This window comes from Epinephelus lanceolatus, chromosome 14 (assembly GCF_041903045.1).
Source record: "Epinephelus lanceolatus isolate andai-2023 chromosome 14, ASM4190304v1, whole genome shotgun sequence".
Classification (NCBI taxonomy): Eukaryota; Metazoa; Chordata; class Actinopteri; order Perciformes; family Serranidae; genus Epinephelus; species Epinephelus lanceolatus.
Genome location: NC_135747.1, coordinates 40,313,669 through 40,324,707, shown reverse-complemented (window position 1 = coordinate 40,324,707; position 11,039 = coordinate 40,313,669).

Genomic DNA, 11,039 nt, shown 5'->3' with positions numbered 1-11,039 from the left:
AAGGAATACTTAAATGGGGATTAAATATTTTAATCATAAGGCTCATCTAGACTTTTCAAATGTTATCAGATTGAATAGATCAAATCCTGATAGTGAAACGTATGTTTTTTTGCAGGGTTTGACGCTCAAAAATGTATCTACTGATTTACAGACATCTCTTTGACAATGGGAAAAAGTCTTTCGGGGCCCATGAGATCACAATACTGACCTGAACGGTGTGATTCCATTCCGTTCCTGTGGGCTTGGGATGGAGTGAGGCTTTATCTTTTGTCCTGAATGTTTAATCTTGAGTGTTTCATGCTGAATCTGAAGAAGTGCTCCAACTGTGACTCATGTAACTTCGTCTTTGTAAATGGATAAACTGTTGACTCGCAGCACAGGTGTAATGAATAACATTAAAGATAGCTGCATGACAAATACCAGAGTCCTGACACTACTAAATGAAAAAATCTTTAATTTTACCTTTGATAGCACCTAAGTGTTTTTCATGTATTTTCAGCGGCTAACCCTGGAGGTCACCTGTCCCGTTGTTACCGTTTGATCACGTTGAGACCCGACAGTTTGAGGCACAGCTGACATCCCAATGGCACAACATTCCCTCAAAATGAAAGGGCGGCAGGTCAACACACTAGTAAGCTGTACTAAACTTTAAATGACTCTGTCTTTGCAGGAAAACAGGAAAAGGTCTTAAAGAGTGTCAGATTCATAACGTACGACCAAAGAGAAATGCCCCCGAAGTTGCTCTCAACCAGCAGGCTGAATATCGACTCAGGTAACGCCTGAGGAGTCACGTTGAGAGAAAAAGGAGGTTGTTGGAGCTCGTTCAGCTCTGGTGAGCAAACATCTTTTCTCTGAAAGGAACTTTCCCTCTCCACTCTGTGATTCAATGGTTCAAGTAGAGGGGCACATTTAGAAAAGCCTTTTGTCAGCTGGGAGTCCTTTCATTTGGACGAGAGCTGTGAAGTAGCCGGAGCACCAAGGAAGTGCATGTGATCTTCACAATCTTAAGCTGGTAGTGCAACAGAATGGGAAGATGTACCTGTGGCACTGTTTGATATTCAATTCATGAATGTCTGAGTGACTGCCACCCTCAGAAATGTTTTGACATTCACTCAACAATGTTTGACTGGATAAAGAAAATGAATATTTTTGTGGGACTCTGCACACAATGTCAGTAAAAGTTTAGTTTACAGCACACAGGTGACATGAGGTCAAATGATTCACACAAGGAAAACACAAACCTGTAATCCAGCCTCACCTGCATGTGTATTTGACTGGTTTTGAAACAGCTGTAACTGAAGCTACTGAGGTACCAACTCCACCAGTTTGATATACATATTTGGAAATTAGAAACCATATTAAATGAAATTTAATGACTAAAATGTCAGTCAATGCCAAGCAGCAACCTCCAGGGCTGAAAAATGAAGCTAACACTGAAGTGCAAAAAACTGAACTTCCTCTAATGGCCACTTGAGGCTGGCTTCAAGAGGGAGTCAATCCTCATAGACAAGTCACTACCACATCAACAGTGTTGGTTAGATAACATAACCATGATGTAAACCCAGACTGACAGGGTATAACCGTAGCCATAGCTGTCACTACTTCACTATGTTTTCAGTTAACGAAATTTAATTGTAACATTTCAGCAAAAAACATCTTCAGTTCAGTGTTTGGTTGTATTAGAAGACCCTCTAAGTAGTCGGATGTTCAGTTTTTCCAGAAAGTATATTTTGTTTTAATGGTTTTAAGCCAGTTTTTTGCTAGCAAAAATTAGCATTGTCATTATCACATTAGGCGGCAAGGTGATAGAGTGGTTAGCATTGTTACCTCACCACAAGAGGGTTCCTGGTTCAAACCTGGGGTGAGGGGTTCGAGCCAAGGGTGGGAGGCCTGTGATAGTCTGGTGACCTGTCCAGGGTGAACCCCGCCTCTCACCCAATAGCTATGTTTCCATCCAAAAGTGATTTGAATCATTGGGAAATGCGCATTAAAAGAAATACGAATCCTGTGTGTTTCCATTAAATGTACAGACTTTGGTGAAAACTATGAACTCATGCGAGTTTTCTGCAGAACCGGAAACAAAACGAGTCTTGCATTCTTCTTCTTCTACGTTTTCTGGTGGTTGGCAACCAGCTTGTAAATGCATTACCGCCTTCATAATAATTCATCATAATTTTCCGATGCGATACTTCTAGATGCGCATCTAAACAGGCTGATGGAAACATGGCTACTGTCAGATGGGATAGGCTCCAGCAAAGGTTATCTCCATCTCCTGAAAACAGGAGTCCACAAGCCAGTGGCTGACGTCATGGTAGCTATGTCCTGTATTTTACGCAGTCTATGGTCAGTCCTCCATTTTAATCCATACTTGAATATCTAAGCAAGTATTGCAAGTATAGTCTCTTCAAATTCATCCTGAGGGGAGCATGTGTCATCAACAACTTAATTCAATTTCAGCTTTAAAGGAATAGTTCACCCAAAAACATTATAAGTTTTATATAGTGCTTACCATCCTTGGCTCTCTATGGTCCCAGAAAAAAGTTATCAAATAGCGTTAAGGAGATGGGAGCACCTGACAAACAGACTTTGAAAGAGGCCAAACAGGTAACAGCAAAAAAAGGTTAGAAAGTATTTGAAAAACTGTGTCTATTGTCTTGAATCTATGTGTGGGCTCTTGGAAATCCAAAGAACTGCTTTACAGATTTTCGCCAATCATCAGAAAAAACGTTGTATGTTATTATAGAGTGGATAGATTGAAACTTTGCGTTTCAACAATGCTGTGGTTAACGTGTGGCTTAGGCACAGAAACCACTCGATAATGGTTCGGAAACGATCGTGTTTGGGCTTAAAATACCTGGTTCAGTGACACAATCTCTGCAGGAAACACAGGGATGTCTCAGTAAATAAACAACTGCTTTTCCTGGCACTATCCTCACTGGAAGCACAGCGACAGGTTGCTAGGACACAACCAGTTTTGTTGTTTGTTGGACTCGACGAGTGGTCTGCAGGCATCTCGCCTTGGTGACGCGCCATCCACCATCCCATCCCATCCCATCCCATCCCCCCTGACAACAAAGTCAGCTCATTTGCTACGCCACTTCATAAACTTTGGTATGATAAAGATGAAACGTAACATAATGGTGGTTTGCAGAACTTACAATGCTGACATCTTCCTCTGGCGACTGGGCTGCACACAGAGTCTGGGGAGGTGAGCACTATATACACTTTATATTGTTTTGGATGAGCTGTTGCTTTAATTAAAGGTGTTGTTATATTGACTTGTTTTACACAGAGAGGAGTTTGCTGTCTCCGATCTCTCCCTCCTCCCAGACAATAATCCGATCCCTGACAGTCATAAACCAACTGTTCCACCTTTGAAATGAAGCCACCGGTTCCCTGCTCCATTTGTTAACCTCCTTTATTACTGTGCTGCTGCAGGGTGCCGATTCTGAAATGAGAGAGTGAACTCATTTGGCGCTGGAGGAAACTTAAAATACCTGCCAGTGTAGAAAACAACTGATGGCCAGTGCGTCAGGAAAAAAGGCGTTTAAATGAAAAAGGAGCGGTGGCCCTCAGAAAATCATCAAAGGCTCTGGGAGCGATGGCCGCCCACCGCTCATCTGTCTGTCTGTTCACATGTGAATGAAGCGTCTGTCTCATTGTCAACACTCAGTGTGTCTGCTCTTTATTCGGGCTGATGGCGTGACAAATGCCATCAAACTGAGAGGGAGGAAGGGGTCTCGCCACACTGAGGATCATAATAATTGGATTGTGAATACAGTCATTTAGTTTGCTGCTGAATGGGGATGTTATTAACTGTGTTTGTTTCATCACCCAAACCTAATCCCTGCTGCTGATGAACAAGAGGTGCAGCTGCAGAGACATCACACCCATCGGATACAAAAATACATGTTTTCTGTCAGCATTCATGTGAAAAACTGACTTCAGACAAAATAACCATTAACCATTATTTTTCCATTTAACTACATAAAAGTCTAAATTAGATTAAATTCTCTTTTTAAAAAAGAGATCTGGTCACGAATGAAAATAATTTTGCAACACAGACACCATAAACAGGCTGAAAACAAAACTAACAATACACAGAAGTGCAGAGAGAATACCTCAAATTTAACCTGACCTCACCTTGAAACAGAGACCGGCTCTCCTGTCATTGATTGTTGGAAAGGAACACGCTTCTCCGAGCATATAGGCGTGTGTGCGCAGGTGTCATTCAGTGACATTCCTGTGTTTTGCAGAGAGGTTTACATTTGTCTCCGCACAACTTTAATTCCAGCCTGACATTTGTGGCGATGTGAAGTGAGTTGGTTAAACACCAAATGTTAAATGGGACAGATTGGCTTGTCTTAAAGGAGAATCTGTCCTCCATCACTGCCAGAGAAGATGTGTTTGGGGTAAAGGTTATCTGGCAGGACACAGTTCTCTATGTATGTTTGTACTCTTCTTTGGTGATTAGGTGTTTGTTTGTAGCCTGCTGAGGCTGAGAGAGCTCAACACTTTGCAACTTAAGAAGACCCACGACAAAACTTTCACTGCTCTGACAGCACACCTTCCAGAGAGACTCGTTGTGAGAGACCCATGGAGTCTAGACACTGGTGGTGGCAATGGAGGTAATGAGGTGAAGAGGGAGCTGAGGATCTGGATGTGAGGAGGAGTGGAATTTTGATGTGCTGATCCTGGGCTCTGGATAAGGTGACTGGAGGTGAATGGGATGGAGGAGGGCGCAACGATTCCACCTCAAAAGACAGCTGACAGGATCAGAGAGGAGGACGGATTTAAAGTTTGGCAGCAGCAACATGAATGGCTGAAGCAGATCGTGGCAAAGTTTGACTGACTATAGAAAGAGAATTGTGAATGGATATAGCATAAAGAAAGTCTTGCTGATTAAACTAAGGCTGAGCTTTATTACAGATGTGCTGCAGATTGTACACAACACATCAGAAGCATTGAGTCAAAGTTGAGTTTCGCAGCCTGGTTGCACAGCGATACATGAAATGACCACAACCTTTATTTTGCAAAATTATCTTGTCTGATAATCCAACACAGTGTGGCAGGCAACATAAGCCCCTTTTACACTGCCAGAATTTCGGCGAATGTTGGGCCATTTTGCCGGCAAGCTGCGAGCGTTTAGACACACAGAGCTGGATTGGCGAGTTGATCCGAGGTGCCCAATTTTCCGCCTCGTAGGGTAGACATATTGGCGGAACCCTTTTGGTTTAAACAGACCGAGGCGGCCTTCCGCAACGGGAGGAGCTGTTGAAGACTTGTGGGAGGAGCTGTTGATGACGCCGCATGTGCGTGCCACTGGTGGTGGATAAACAGGAAACAGCTGATAGCAGGAATTAGCGAGCAGCTAGTAGCAAGAGGGAAACACAAACCTGACAGACACTGTAAAGATGAGCAACTGGGGAGACAAGGAATTGTGCGCCCTCCTTGTCCTCGCAAATGAAGAGGCCATTAACCGTCAGATGACGGGGACGGTGAAGAACGGGCCGACTTATGAGAGAATCGCCGAAGGTCATCACGTCACTGTTTACGTCACACACTGAGCTACACGTTTTGTTACTTGCCCCAAAAAAGGCGCATTCTCTATAAACAAAAGTAGGTAGGCGGCATTTTGCTGCACTCCCCGATTTTGTTTTTATACTGCCAATGCTGAAAAAAGACTGATTGGACTTTCCTGCAAATTTGCACAACTCCTGTCTAAAAAGGGCTAATGTCAGCTGATTGGAATAAGCAGTGGGAGTTGGATCTGATGAGAACTTATGAGAACTTTAAAGTTCTCAAAAGTACAAGGATGAATGAACCGTTTGGTTCTTGTCAGGGTGCGTAGGTGTTTGTCCTGGTTTTCTAACTGTATTTTAGAGCTTCTTTTGTGTACAGTACGTTTTCCTCAATCCACTTTTATCTGTGTTTCTGTACTTTATTATTTTAATGTCTTTTTCTTAAATACAAATATACCATCAACCTGTCAGTGACTGTAGATGAAAATGAGCCTGTATGGCTAAATCTGGCACATTTATGTGACTTAAGCGATGTTAATTAATGTGTACTGTCCCTCTCTAAATCAAATAAACATAATATTTCTGCATGTGACTGTGTATCTTTTGTTTTTTATTGTGTTGGTATTTGGCTGTAACTTTTTTGTATGCTGCTGTCTTGGCAGGTCTCCCTTGTAAAAGAGATAGTTGATCTCAGTGGGACTTACCTGGTAAATATGGGTTTAATAAAATGAAAATAAAAAATACAGTATATTTTGAAAGTCAAGCCAAGAGCTGTTTAAAATTTTGGACATGCCTGAAGTAGCTGATACGACACTGTGGTAAATGTGAGGTCAGTTTTAGGCACAAAATCACTTGGTTATGGTTAGGAAAAGATCATGTTTTGGCTTAAAATACCCAGTTTTGGGGGCACAGTTCCTGCTGGAAAAGCAGCAAAGTCTCAGTAAAGAACAATTGCGATTCTTGCCACTACCTCTGCAGGAGAAACAGCGATGAGTCACTACAAAACACTGTGTTTGGAGCCTAAAAGCTGCTGGAAACACAGTGATGACTTGGTAAAAAACTGTTTTTGCTGTTTCTTGGTCTTGAACAGCCATCTTGCTGAAGTGACACAGCATCCACCACCCCCTCCACCTCCTGATGACAAAGTCAGTGTATATACTATGTCACTATGTACGTTTTGTGCAGATGTAATATATTTGCAGTTTCCAGCAATTTAGAATGCCAACATTTTCTGCTGGTGACTGGGCTGCCCTGGTTTTGCTTTGTATTTAACAGACAGACATGAGAGTGGTGTCAGCCTTCTCATTTATCTGTTGGCAAGAAAGCGAATAAGTGTATTTCCCAAAATGTGAAACTAGTCCTTTAAGTTGCTGCTCATTTACAGTCGCTCCCCCGGGAACAGTAGCTGCAGAGCTTTTTAGTTATCATCTGACAAAAAGTGAAAATGGTATCATCGTTTCATAAAATACATTCCCGTGAGAACTGGTTGCCATGTTTGTAAGTGTCTGGATGTGTTTATGAGAGTGCCAGCATGCCTGCGTCAATGTGCCCAGCGTGCCAGCCGAGATGCACATGAGCACGCATGCTAATGAGCGCATGTGCGTGTGAATGATGTCTCTGAGCAGCGTGTCTGTTGTGTTGGGAGGAGTGAAGCGAAGCAGCTCTCTCTTTCTCGAGTGCGAACACCTGAACTCGGGCTTCCTCTGAGACTCTCTGCCGTTGTTCGGCTTCACCTGTGAGCTGAATTTTAATGCGTTGCGGCCTCAGCTCCCAGACGTGTGTCATATCACCATTCACCATGCCTTATGAGTAGAGAATGAAGTGCCTCTGTGGGAGTAGTGGGCTGTAATGAGGATGTGATAGATACAGAGGATACATAGAGGCATTTCATTTCAAAGCAGATTGAGATTTCACATTGCAGCCGTTTCTGAAATGTATTTCTGATGGGCAAAGACGACAGAGGACAGTCTCTGTGACATTAAAATGCCACTTGCGCCTCTGTTTTATACTCTGACCCTCTCAGAATACTCAGGATTGTGCTCATTAATCTCCTCTTTCATCAAATATTTATCATCTTTCTCTCATGTGCTGAAGTCCCTCATGAGACGGAGAGAAATTGAGTCATAAGCAAAGCTGATTGAGTTTGTAATTTAGTTTGTATCTCATGTAGATTCGATAAGCCTGCGCAGTAAGAATGAAAGTGCGAGCATGATCCCCACAGTGTGTGCTCCATCCTTCATACTGATGATGTGTGTGTTTCATTTGTATGTCTGGGGAGAAAATCATGAAACAGACACAGTTTGATAGTGAAGTGAGACACACAGTCTTTCAGCCCACAGCTTTCACACCTCCTCATAATGAATGTGATTTTATCATTTCATATATTCAGCATTCTTCTACTGAAGCTTTAAGATCTGAAAACGTAATTTGTTCCCAATAGTTAAATTGCAAGATGGTAGATACCCATGAATGAGGCAAAAGAAAAAAGTTTACATACTCCTGCTTATTCTTACTCACTTCTGCAATCTATCTATCTTAAAAACTTTGCTTCCTCTTGAATACATGCTGCTTGTGGTCTGGCATCAGGTCACTACCTGTTTATAAAGTCCCGTCCTCCACCTGCGCGCTGTGCTCAGGAACATCCCAAACACAGCATAATAAGAAGAGAGTAATACAATAGAGGTAGAGGGCAGAGTCTCGATGGATAAAAGTCTCTTTTACATTGCCATTGCGGGAATTTTGAGTTTTTTCCCGCACTAAATACCTTTAACTTGGGATTATATTGGTAAAAACACTCCATATTACATCACTGTAGTGTTTTACAGCTGTATTGTTTCTGGTTTGGTTCGGTGTGTTATTTGTCACCAGGATCATGGAAAAACTACTGGCCCAGTATTCATGAAACTTGGTTAAAGAGCATGGGCCAAGACAGAACTCAATCACAGGTCAGATACACTATTTATTTTTCACTTTCAAAGATTACAAAACATAGCCAACTGCAGGAAAACAGTGACTGTATACAACAATCCACATTCATGGTTCTGTGTAAAAATGCAAAGGAGGCATAAGGCTCGTTTCCACTGAAGAAGTTCCTGGTACTATTTGGGGGGCAGGAACTACTACAGGAACGTCCTCTCGCTCGGCCCTCTCAACCGCCGTGTCTCCACTGAGAGAGCGGAGTAGGAGGAAGGTTCCTGTAAAGTTACCGGGCTCTAGATGTGACGTAATCGTTGCGCGACCATTTTGACCGGGGCGACGTAGGGGCGTAGGGACGCCGTTAGCCATTAGCAGTGTCTGTAATAACTCCGGTCATGGTACGTGAAAAAAATATTTTTTCCAGCGGATGTCTTAGTTACAACATGATTGAGCTAACTGGAGTGGTTTCATGTCGTATCCGACAATGGGAGGCTTTTAACAGATGACGTCCTGATGTTAGCTTTGCTGCTGCTGTTAGCTGTCCCTGTCAGCTGATGCTTTCTAGACATCGTGATTTCCCAAAACTGAATAAATACCACACATATCAACACAAAACTGCTTTGCTAGCTCAATCATGTTGTAACTAAGATATCTGCTGGAAAAAATATTTTTTTTCACGGACCGTTTATTGAGTTATTACAGACACCACTAACAGCTAACGGTTAGCCTAGCTAAACTACAATAACCATGTTGTTATTTACCAAACGTCACATCCCGCCTTGAGTATATCCAATCAGCACCAAGTAAACCCCAAGCCCCAGCCAGGACTCTCTCGGGGCCGTTCTGAGTACCTACTCCGAGGCAGGGACTTGTTTAGTCCCTGTAAAAGTTCCGGAACTCTGTCCTTCAGGGGTGGTTCCTGCGGTGGAGACACGCACCAACGGCCTCGGCTCCGTAAAATTACCTCGAACTTCCTGCGGTGGAAACGAGCCTATAGAGAAGGGATTTTGTAACGGCTCTTATCTCTGTGTAAAAAGAGTTACTGGAAAAACATTTTTTTAAACGTGAAGCTGCTTTATTCAGTGTTTTTATCAGTTTAAACCACCTGAGAGACCTCTGTGGAGAGAGATGCACAAGACATGTAAAATATTTTTATTTGATGGAATGATGCAGAAATAAAAATCACTGATTTAGTGACTATGTTTACATTGACAAAATATTCAGTTTTTTTGCTTTTATTCTAAAAGAGACAAAATTCCTACTAATGTCTTTACATGGCTAACGAAACTGATTACTTCACTAACATTCCTGTTTACATGCAGCTGTGCAAACTCTTAACAAAATATCAAAAAAATAAAACAATATCAAAATAGGATATTTTCCAAAGTTTTCCACCAGTGACGGACTTGTTCATTCCTTCAACCGCCTTCTTGAAAAGGAAGGTGTTGTGGTGTTTGCTCAGATCCTAAAACCTGTTGATATCCAAGTCTTTCTTAAAGTTTAAAAGTAGGTGAGTTTCTCCTTCTGACCAGAATTGTGGACTTCTTCTTTTGGGCGTGCATCTCTATGCCAGCCCTGCAAACTGTCGGCTAGTTAGTTTGTGTACAACGTACAGAGCTGACTGTAAAAAGGCAAGAGGCCGTGTGTCACAAAAAAATGCAGGTAAGATAGATACTCTGAGTGTGCTGTACACATGTCCAAAGAATGCTCCTAAAACCTGAATAACATCAGCATATCCCAAATGTCTTAATCGGAAAATATATAACATGACCTGTATCAAATAAGGAATACTGTCATATTCAGAATAATAGTGGAATATTAGTGTGCATTTAAACCTAGTTAAGCTGCTGTACGACACTGGCAGATAATGCAGATAATTTTTTCTTGCCTAAAAGCTACTTATGGAGAAACTAAATAAAAGTGGTAAACTGGATGTTAAGGGGTTAACTGTGCTGCGTTCTCAACAAGTATTAAATAAAATAATGAATGTTGCTGCTGAGAGACAACGATTCTGACTGGATGACAAGCAGGAGAAACAGTTGGTGCTTTTTCAGGTGGATGTCTGGGTGTTTCCTGTCTACTGTCTGATGGTGAGAAGAGAATATCAATCACTCATCTGAGGACTGAGGCAGCATGTTTGAGATGTCACAGCAGAGGTGAGGTCATGGTGTGAGGGTGAGTTACAAACAAGTGAAAATTAGAAGAAAAAAAACAAAAATGAAAAGAAGGTGAGAGGATTCTTAATACTTAGTACTGCAGCCTCAGCAGAGCAGCTCTTGTTCTAACTGCTGAAGTGCTGAACAGAAGACTTTGTGACTAACCATGACCTCTGACCTCTGAAGAAATTCAAATGTACAAAAACATTTCTGTAGCCTATTGTTCTCCTAAATCTGTTACTTTTTTTCTGAGGGTTTGTGTGTGTGTTCAAAGTCAGATTCATCAAACTCTCACCTGCAGAAACTGTCTTGATTGCTCGTTACAGCCTGATGAGTTCCACCTGCTCACCTGGTCTGCTCAGTCTGGTAGATCAGTCTTCACTCTTTGAGCTACAAACTATTGCAACTCAGGACCAAAATCATGGCTAAAATCAACGCAATCATG